The following is a 10174-nucleotide window of genomic DNA, read 5'->3' as shown; positions in this document are numbered from 1 at the left end:
TCCAAAAAGGGTGAGGTGGAGAATGAGCATTCCTATTGGAGGAAAATGTAGGTGGGAGGGCTCATAGGTGAGAAATGACACGCTGTCTTCAGAAACCAGCAAGCGTCACTCAAGACTGTGTGAGGGGGAGGCAAGAGGGAGAATGGGACAGTAATTGTGAGAAGACTGTAGAGATTAGCAGAGTTCACAGTACGAAGACCTCAGTGTTCTAAAGAGTTGAGATTTTGGGACTTCCCTGGTGGCTCAGTGGCTAAACTCCATTCTCCCAATGGAGAGGGCCTGGGTTTTAATCCCTGGTCAGGAACTAGATCCCACATGCTGCAGCTAAGACCTGGCACAGCCAAAAACATAAATATTAAAAAAAAAAAAAGAGTTGGATTTTTCTTTGAAAAGTCACAGGGGAGACCATTAAATGACTGCAAAAAGGTTAGTTAGCTTAGTATTTTAGAAAGACTATTGTATTGACAGACTGGATTGTAATATTTCAGATGGGGAATTAGGAAGCCTGAACAAAAGCTGTATATGGGAAAAGGAGAAGGACAGGGGATAAATATCTACAAGGTAAAATCAGTAGGGGTGAGAGAGAAAGAGGAATTATCAGAGGCTTCCAGATTTGTTTTGCTTTGGATGACTAGGTAGATGGACACTTTGGTCATTTACCAAGATGGCAAATAAGAAGCCAATTTTATGGAGAAGATGTGTTCTGTTTTAATACATTAGGCTATATTGGCAGTTTGGGTTTGGAGGAGGTATGGATTTGGTAACCACCATCCAAATGTATCGATAGTTTCTAAAGCCTTGAGTTGAATGAGGTCACCAATGAGGCTTTATAGGTGAAAGGGTCAGAAGGCCAAGGATGGCACCCTTGGGACACTGGTATTTTAGTAGTGAGTGGAAGACTTGGAGGCTTCAAAGGAGACTTAAGACTGGGCTGATCAACCATCCCAGTTTGCTCTGGTGTGAGGAGCTTTTTGATATGTGGCATTTTCAGTGCTAAAACTAGGAGAAAGTGAAAGTGTCCAACTCTTGTGATCCCATGGACTATACAGTCCATGGAATTTTCCAGCCCAGAATACTGGAGTGGGTAGCCTTTCCCTTCTCCAGGACCTCCAGGATCTCCCTGACCCAGGAATCAAACCAGGGTCTCCCACATTCTTTACCAACTGAGCTATCAGGGAAGCCCCTTAAAGTTAAAAGACTCCTAAACAAATAGGGATGGTCACTCTACAAAGGAATGGCTAGTAGACGCAGGGAGCGAAATCAAGAGAATATGATGCAAAAAAATGTGTTCAAAGGAAGAAATAGTGAGTTGCAAATAATAATGACATGTAAGATAAAAATAACTATGCCATCTGAATTTGGAAAGATGAGAAGTTTCATGAGCACTTTTAAGATAGCAGTCGGACTACAGTGATTTTTAAGAGTTCATGAAAAGTGTAGCTTTAGGATCTTTTGGGGAGGTTGTTTTTTTTTTCCCCTTGGCTGCCTTGGATCTCAGTTGTGGCATATGCACTCTTAGGTGTAGCATGCAGGATCTAGTTCCCTGACCAGGACTGAACCCGGGCCCCCTGCATTGGGAGCATGGAGTCCAGTCTTAACCACTGGACCACCAGAGAAGTCCCTGAGGAGGTTTTTGTTTTGTTTTTAAAGTTGTTTTTCTTTTGATGTGGACCATTATTAAAGTCTTTATTGAATTTGTTATAATATTGTTTTTTTTTTTAATGTTTTGTTTTTTTTGGCCATGAGGCACGTGGGGTCTTAGCTCTCCAACCAGAGATCGAACCCTCACCCCTGTATTGGAAGGCAAAGTCTTAACCACTGGACTTCCAGGGAAGTCCCCCTGAAGCAGTTTTTAAATAATGAGATTCTAGTTTTATTGCAACCTTAATTGATCTGTGCCAGTTATCATAAAATAGATATAAGAAGAGAAATAGGTCTCAGTTTCCTGGATGAGGAAAAGGTAAGTTTTCTACTCTTGTTATGCCTAAATTGTTGTTTCTGATTATGTTTTGATAAGCTATTATGATTCCCTAAGTCAACATAGTTTATTTAACCCAAGATGGTGAACAACCTCTGGAGTCCCATTGAATCTGGTTTAGGAAGTAATTCTTTGTCATTTTCCTTTCCATAAGTTGTGCAAGCCTCTGATGGTTATTCTGCCTTTATGTATTTTCTACATGATTGGGAAATGAATACTTGCAGTATTGAGATGCAAAAGTTCTTAAGATGAAAAAAAAGGCATTTAAACAAATTAGAATACACCTGAAACTAAGAAAACATTGTACATCAACTATACGTCAATTTTAAAAGGTCTGAAATATGACCACACACAGAAAAATTTTAGGAAGTGGAGAAGAAATCAGGGAAGAGCATGAGGCTAGAACTGGAGAATAGATGAAGGAATTCTTCCTGGAGCTTTGTGAAGAGTACCTCTGCCAATGAAAGCAGAGAGTCCTCGTTAAGACAGAGAGAGCGTCGTTCCCCTTGGCAGTTGCTGTCTGCCTTGTTTGGGACTCTTCCAAATGTGCTTTTGCTCCCATCTCATGAAGATGTTGGAAGTTTGTCTCATTTATTCCTAGTAACTTAAAAAAAAAAATCTTTTGGCTATGCTGCTCAGCATCTGAGATCTTAGATCCCCAGCCAGGGACCAAACTGCACCCCTTGTAGTGGAAAAGTGTGTGCATGCTAAGTTGCTTCAGTTGTGTATGACTCTTTTTGACCCTGTAGACTGTAGCTCGCCAGGCTCCTCAGTCTATGGGAATCTCCAGGCAAGAATATTGGAGTGGGTTTCCATGCCATGCCATGTCCTCCAGGGAATCTTCCCGACCTAGGGATTGAACCCATATCCCTTACGTCTTTTGCACTGGCAGGCAGGTTCTTTACCCCTAGTGCCGAGCATGGAGTCTTAATCAGTAGACTGCCAGAGAAGTCCCCCTAGTAACTTCCATGCCTCTATTTTAGGCAGCTTAGTTATTATTCATTACCAGCATGGACAAATGATGGTGGAGGGACCATGATTGGGTAGAAGATATTGGAAAGATGAACTGGAGTTCCACTTTCCAAGTGTTGGTTTACAGGCCATTCTGCCCACTCTTTGATTGGCCACTCCTGGATATTTCCTTTTTTTGCATTCTCTCTCCTTTTGATAGCCTTAAGTCTTCTATAACTATTTCATCTAAGGTTCATTTTGTTGAACAATCATTCTTGGAGGACCTATTATCTGCCAGAAGTGTGGATATATTCTGGGCTTGCATTGGTGAATGAGACAGTTTCAGGGAGCACTGTGTCTGGGAACATGACCTCCAAAGTTATGACAGCAATCTTGCAACAGCTACAAAAACTGAAATATATACGGACAATATTGCCTAGAGTAACCCTCCTTGAATTCTGAGCAAGGTGAGAAAAGTCAGGAGAGTGTGTTTTCATGTTTCCTGTTCATATGACCATTTAGCAATTTAAAAACTTATTAAGCTGCTACTATGTGGCCACACTGTTCCAACTCATTTGATCCTTTTAAGAACCCCATGAGCGGTGCTATTATTACCTCATTGATGTAATAGGGACACAAAGAGACTGAGAAACCCTCCAAGGGATAAACAGCTACTAAGTGGCCGAGCCAGAATTCTAGTTCAGGCCATCTTCCTGTAACCACTCTTCTATGCTGTTTCTCCACTGATCACCACTAGAAATCAGTGGCTTAGTAGACAACTGCTGGTTAATCATAGTAGAGGTGGAAGTTTGAGGGGAAGAGAGGAGTAACATCCCAAATATTGCATTCTTTGGGTGAGTCTCTGAGAAGTTGTAGTGACTGCTTAAACCAAGCCATCTTCTATTTTTCTACCAACGCTTTCTTGGACTAACCAATGTCCTAGTATAACTTAAATACATCCTGTTTCAGTGTAATGTTTCCTGACTTGGGTCTTGATTTCAAAATTACGTTCCAGTTGAAATTGGTGCTTGTTGATAGTAGAATTGCCATATAACCTCTTCATTTCTAAAGAATATTGGATTATAGATCCTATAATTCTAGGAGGAAGAGGGCCTCTGCACATCATGTTAGCAGAAGATGGGGTTACCTTTATAAATCTCTACTGAACTCTCTGGAATTCTAAATAAAAATTCCAGGAAGGCTTGGAGGCTTCTGGGCAGCAAGGTCAGTTTCAGGGAAAAAGAGATATTTTATTTTCTAGCAAGTTCTCAAATTCTAAGAATGGTCTCTTTCTTAACTTCAATGTTAATAAGAAATCACTACACAGCGGTGTCTAAGTGATCTCTTTCTGTCCGTGTTCTCCGTTGCTTTTTGAGAGCCAAATCTGATTAGATAAAAGAGGGCTTGAGTAAAGTCTTTTTTCCTTGCTGATTTCTGGGCCTCTTTTTCTCCATGAACTGAGTTAGAATTGAGATTAAATTCTGGATGTTGTTTGATTTATACTTTACAAAGAGATTGCTTGCATTTCCAATGTGTAATTAGAAATAGTTATAAAAAATCATTTACCTTTTAGTATCCATTTTTAGTCTTTGCTGCTACATAATGTTCTCCATGATTAAAGAGTAGCCCATTTGGTTGGTCAGGGGTAAATTTCTTTCCATTTTTCAGACTTATTATATCTCCATTTCATCCATAAAACTGGTATATTTGATGAGCCTTCCTGTTACAGCTAGCTGCCTGGGCTCACAGTTGACCTCTGCAGACACAGTACAAAGGACACTTAAAAAGTGTTAGCTACAGACCCTATCTCTGCCTCTAGACTGCACACAGAATCTAGAACAGTAGTACTGCTGGACTTGGAGTGCCCAAAGGAGAAGCTGAGCTGGTGTATGCTGAATTCTTCTGGGTATTGCTGCTTCTCAAAGAGCCTACTCCCACCACTCCTCCCAGCCAAGGCTGTCTGGGTTGAGAGCCCCAACCACTCTCTAGGGGCAAGTGCAAGTTACTGATGTCCAGTTACTGGGCCCTCCTTGGGCCCATCACAGTCAATCCAAGCCATAAGTCACTTCTTTCAAGAGCTCAGGGTTCCTCTTTTCCCTGTGGCTTGAAAGTGCATCTAGGAGAACTTTGTAAATCCCTGAACGTCTCCTTCTAGCCACAGAGGGAATGTTGGGACTAGTTTTCTGGGCAATCAAATGCCCAGCGTAACCCACCATGCCCCACCTGGTTTACCACCTAAGAATCATGCTTCCTCCATTCATTGTCTTCTTCTATAGCCTCATACTCCATGTTATTCTGATCTAACCTTTCACTAGAGTCCTCCTTTCTGATCCTTGTGTCACATTCTCTGGAGCTTCTGGAACAGGATAGACACACAATTACACCCCCTAGCTCCACAACTGATATTCCTCTATTCTTCATGCTTCAATAGAAAACTGCTCCCGCCTCCCCTCCCCCGCCCCCTGGCAAGACCCTGCTTTCAAGATGCCTCCCAAATGGAGGCCATTTATCACCAACTGTCCTTCATGTCAGGATTGGGAAATAGGATTGGTGTCCTCTTGCATCTTACTGCCACTTCTAGACCATTAGTCCTCTACATTCACCAAGATATCCAAAACGCTGAAACTGTTTTTCCTGGAGTTCCTGCCATGTAGCAGCCCCGCCCCCTTGTCTCTGCCATCATTTGATGTTCCACAGTCTCTGTTTCAGTTACCGGAGAGGCCCTGGGTTTCTCACCCCAAGTCCTGCCTTCATGCTGCAGGTCATGACTACAGCATGAAGTTGAGAACTCATCTGCCACCAGGTCCTTTTTGTTCTTCATCTACACTAACCTTCTCCTCCACATCCTGAACCTACTCACTCCTGTGGCCAACCCCCCTGGATCTGTTGCTTTGCTTCCAAAATACTAGTGAATAAATGGATTGGAGTGTCTGGAACATTAGTGATGATGAGAAAGTGAAGAAGCTGAAATGTGGAATAAGACACACATTGTCATCTCCAGATGGCAGATGCCAGAGAGATTTTCAAGAATATTTTTTTTCTTCTGAGACTGATCTGAATTAGCAAGTGAAGAAGATAGAAGAAAGACACAAAGATGTGCTTTCGATCTTCCTTCCTGTAAGATTTTTCTCCAAGATTTTCCCTCCAAATATGCAAAACAACCCTATCTCAAACCTAAAGCATTCTGTCCCAGTAGCCTCACTCAGGGGGAATCCGGAAGATGTGTCTCTACTGTGTGTGTGTGTGTGTGAGTGATGGGGCTGATGCCATGGGAGGTAATGCACAGAGTGCATTGGTGCACAGTGTCAAGCTGTACTGAACTGAATAGAACTCCCATCCTCGCAATATTCTTGTCCACAAGAATGTGACTTTCCTTGGAAATAATTCTTGTAGATGTAACTCGTTAACATGGGGTCGGACTAAATTTGGGTGGATCCTGATCCCATGACTGGTTTCCCAAGGAACACCTGGAAACTCCTAGACACTAGAAGAGGCAAGAAATGCTTCTTCCCTGGAGCCTTTGGAGGGAGCGTGGCTCTGGTGGCACCTTGGTTTCAGACTTCAGGCTCCATATCTGGGAGAGAATAGAGTTTTGTGGTGTGAAGCCACTCAGTTTGTGGTGACCTGTTAGAGCAGCCTCAGGACACTGACACAGCAGGGGAGGAGCACCTTGGTTTCAGCCTGGTTATTCTTCCTTAAAAGCTTATTTTACTTCGAATGTTAAAGGAAAACCAATACAAGCTCACTTCCCTTACCACTTCTCCTCCTGGCCTCCTGTCTCCATCACCAGCCTCATTTGAGTTAGAAGAAGAATTTAAAAGGAGGCTTTCCCGGTGGCTCAGTGGTAAAGAATCTGCCTGTGGAGAAATGTCTATTTAGTTCTTTGGCCCATTTTTTGATTGGGTCATTTATTTTCCTGGAATTAAGCTGCAGGTGGAATTTAGAACCAGGGAATTGATAACCCTGTATGCAAGACAGCAAAAGAGACACAGATGTATAGAACAGGCTTTTGGACTCTGGGAGAGGGAGAAGGTGGGATGATTTGGGAGAATGGCACTGAAACATGTATAATATCATATATGAAATGAATCGCCAGTCCAGGTTTGATGCAGGATACAGGATGTTTGGGGCTGGTGCACTGGGATGACCCAGAGGGATGGTATGGGGAGGGAGGAGGGAGGGGGGTTCAGGATGGGGAACACGTGTATACCTGTGGCAGATTCATACTGATGTATGGCAAAACCAATACAATATTGTAAAGTAATTAACCTCCAATTAAAATAAATAAATTTATATTAAAAAAAAAGAATCAGCCTGTGATGCAGGAGACCCAAGTTCGACCGCTGGGTTGGGAAGATTGCCTGGAGAAGGAAATGGCAACCCGCTCCAGTATTCTTGCCCAGAAAATCCCATGGACTGGTCGCCAAGAGTTGGACACAACTATTAAGTGTCAATACTATTCAAAATACTGTACAAAGCACTGCGAGTATATTAGTTCTAAGCCTCACTCCAAAGTTACAAAATAGGCTCTATTTTTACTGTTTCTGAAACAAAATTAAGCCTCAGAGATCACTTTCTTTTTTTTTTGTTTTATTTTTAATTATTTTTTAAAATTTAAATTTATTTATTTTAATTGGAGGCTAATTACTTTACAATATTGTATTGGTTTTGCCATACATCAACATGAATCTACCATGGGTGTACACGTGTTCCCCATCAGAGATCACTTTCTACAAGTGGTAAGAGGAGGATGGGACAAACTGGGAGGTTAGGATTGACATATATACACTACTGTGTGTAAAATAGCTGGCAGGAACCTGATATAAAGCAAAGAAAGCTCAACTCAGTGGTCTGTGATGAGTTAGATGGGTGGGATGAGGGCTTTGGGGTGGAAAGTCCAAGAGGGAGGGGACATATGTATCCATATAGCTGACTCACTTTGTAGTGCAGCAGAAACTAACACAATACTGGGAAGCAATTACGTGCGTGTGTGTGCTCAGTTGTCTGTGTGCCAGGCTCCTCTGTCCTTGGATTTCCCAGACAAGAATACTGGAGTAAGTTTCCATTTTCTTCTTCTTGGGTCTTTCTGACCCAAGGATCGAACCCACATCTCGTGTGTCTCCTGCATTGGCAGGTGGATTCTTTACCAATGAGACACCTGGGAAGCCTAAAGCAATTATACTCCAATTTAAAAAAAGAAAAGGAAAAAAGAAAGTTAGTAGAAGCATCTAAGAACTATTTCACAGCATGTTACATAACCCAGGGATTGAAAGATACATCTGAACTGTTTGTTCTTCCCCAAATCAGTCAGGTTAACACTTGAAAAGTCATCTGTAATTCTAGAACACATTTCTCACTTATGCTAATATATGACACTTGGCATTTTATTTTCGTTTGTAAGTTATTTTTCTTCAAGTGTGGATGAAAGTCCATTGATATGTCAAGTCTGACTCTTTGCTTAGAAAGGTCCAAACAAAAATATAACAGCGGGAAGTGGGAAGGGATAAATAACCCTAAGAAATGACCCTTCATTTTGATCCCTTAGGCTTTACTTTGCTGACAACTTAAAAAAATGCACATGTAATTGCTTCCCGGGAAGAGAAAGCAGGAGTTGGTAATATGGTGTTGCAAGTGCTTGAAACAAAGATAAAATAGGAGATTCATCTTCTGCTCCCGTGTTCCTTTTTAAAGATGAGTGTTGGGATTTATGTCTGCCTTTTCTTGGATTGTCTGTTACAACAGGCGACTTTTATTAGCTCTGCAAAGGAAGCAATTTAGTGGCCCTGTAGGTTTCTCTTCTATTTGGATGAAAGAAAAAAACTAGAAATCTTTGGGCATCAACTTTTTCAGGGGAATTATCTTTGCTGTCACCACTCAAAAGAGTAGGCTCATAAACTGGGAGGAGAAAACATGTCTTCCTAAATCTTTTTCTTATTTAGACTTACAGGCAATGTAAGTCTACCGGATAGAAATTCAGCAAAACTGAAAAGCAACATCAGTATTCTAATTATAGGACATTTATTGTTCCAGTTGGAACATGTTTGTTCAGATTTAAATGGTAACATTATTGTTCTGATATGATTTTCAAGTTATTAATCAAAATTATGTTCTTTCATTTAAGAAGTATTTGTTTTGCGCTTTCTGTACTATACTTTGGAGAATATACTAGAGAGGATAGCTACTCCTGTTATCAAGGAGCTTATGGGTGAAGGGGTGAGGGACATGTTGGTTCTTGCTAATATTTAGTGAGTGCTTTCTGTGTGCCCTGCTTTCAAGTGCTTTATATGTATGAACTCTTTCCATCTTCAAAAGCTCTATGAAATAGGTAATATTTTTTTAATCATTATTTTACCAATGAAGAAACTGAAGCACAAAAAGTTTAGAAACTCGCCTGAGGTCAGACATCTCAGTCAGTTCAGTCGCTCAGTCGTGTTCGACTCTTTGCAATTCCATGGACTGCAGCACACCAGCCTTCCCTGTGCATCACCAACTCTGGAGTCTGCTCAAACTCGTGTCCATCGAGTCAGTGACGCCATCCAAACATCTCATCCTCTGTCTCCTCCTGCCTTCAATCTTTCCCAGCATCAGGGTCTTTTCAAATGAGTCAGTTCTTCGAATCAGGTAGCCAAAGTATTAGAGTTTCGGCTTCAGCATCTGTCCTTGCAATGAACATTCAGGACTGATCTCCTTTAGGATTGACTGGTTTGCTCTCCTTGCGGTCCAAGGGACTCTCAAGAGTCTTCTCCAACACCACAGTTCAAAAGCATCAATTCTTCGGTGCTCAGCTTTGTTTATGATCCAACTCTCACAGCCATACATGACTACTAGAAAAACCACAGCTTTGAATAGACGAAACTTTGTTGGACCTTTGTTGTCAGACACCTAGTAAGTGGTAAATTCAAGCCACAAGCTCAAACAAGTTAACCACAATGTTATATTATATCTCAAGTTGGACAGAAAAGACATACACATATCAATAATAATACATAACTAATAATCACTAACAAAACTAAATGATAAATGGGGAGATCGTTCTGGGTTGATATGATCAAGGAATCCTTGATGATATGAGACCAAAATTAGATCTGAACAGTATCATTTATATTGTCGTCATGGAGCTGTGCCTTAGTATATGGGAGGTTCTGAGAAGCATACAGGAGAGGAACTTGGTTGTTTAATTCATTGCTTCTCAAACTTCTTTGGCTATGAAGCCATTTAAGAATTTTTTAAATTTTGACCACCTGG

The sequence above is a fragment of the Budorcas taxicolor genome, chromosome 9 (assembly GCF_023091745.1).
Source record: "Budorcas taxicolor isolate Tak-1 chromosome 9, Takin1.1, whole genome shotgun sequence".
Lineage (NCBI taxonomy): Eukaryota > Metazoa > Chordata > Mammalia > Artiodactyla > Bovidae > Budorcas > Budorcas taxicolor.
This window is presented reverse-complemented; position numbering follows the sequence as displayed.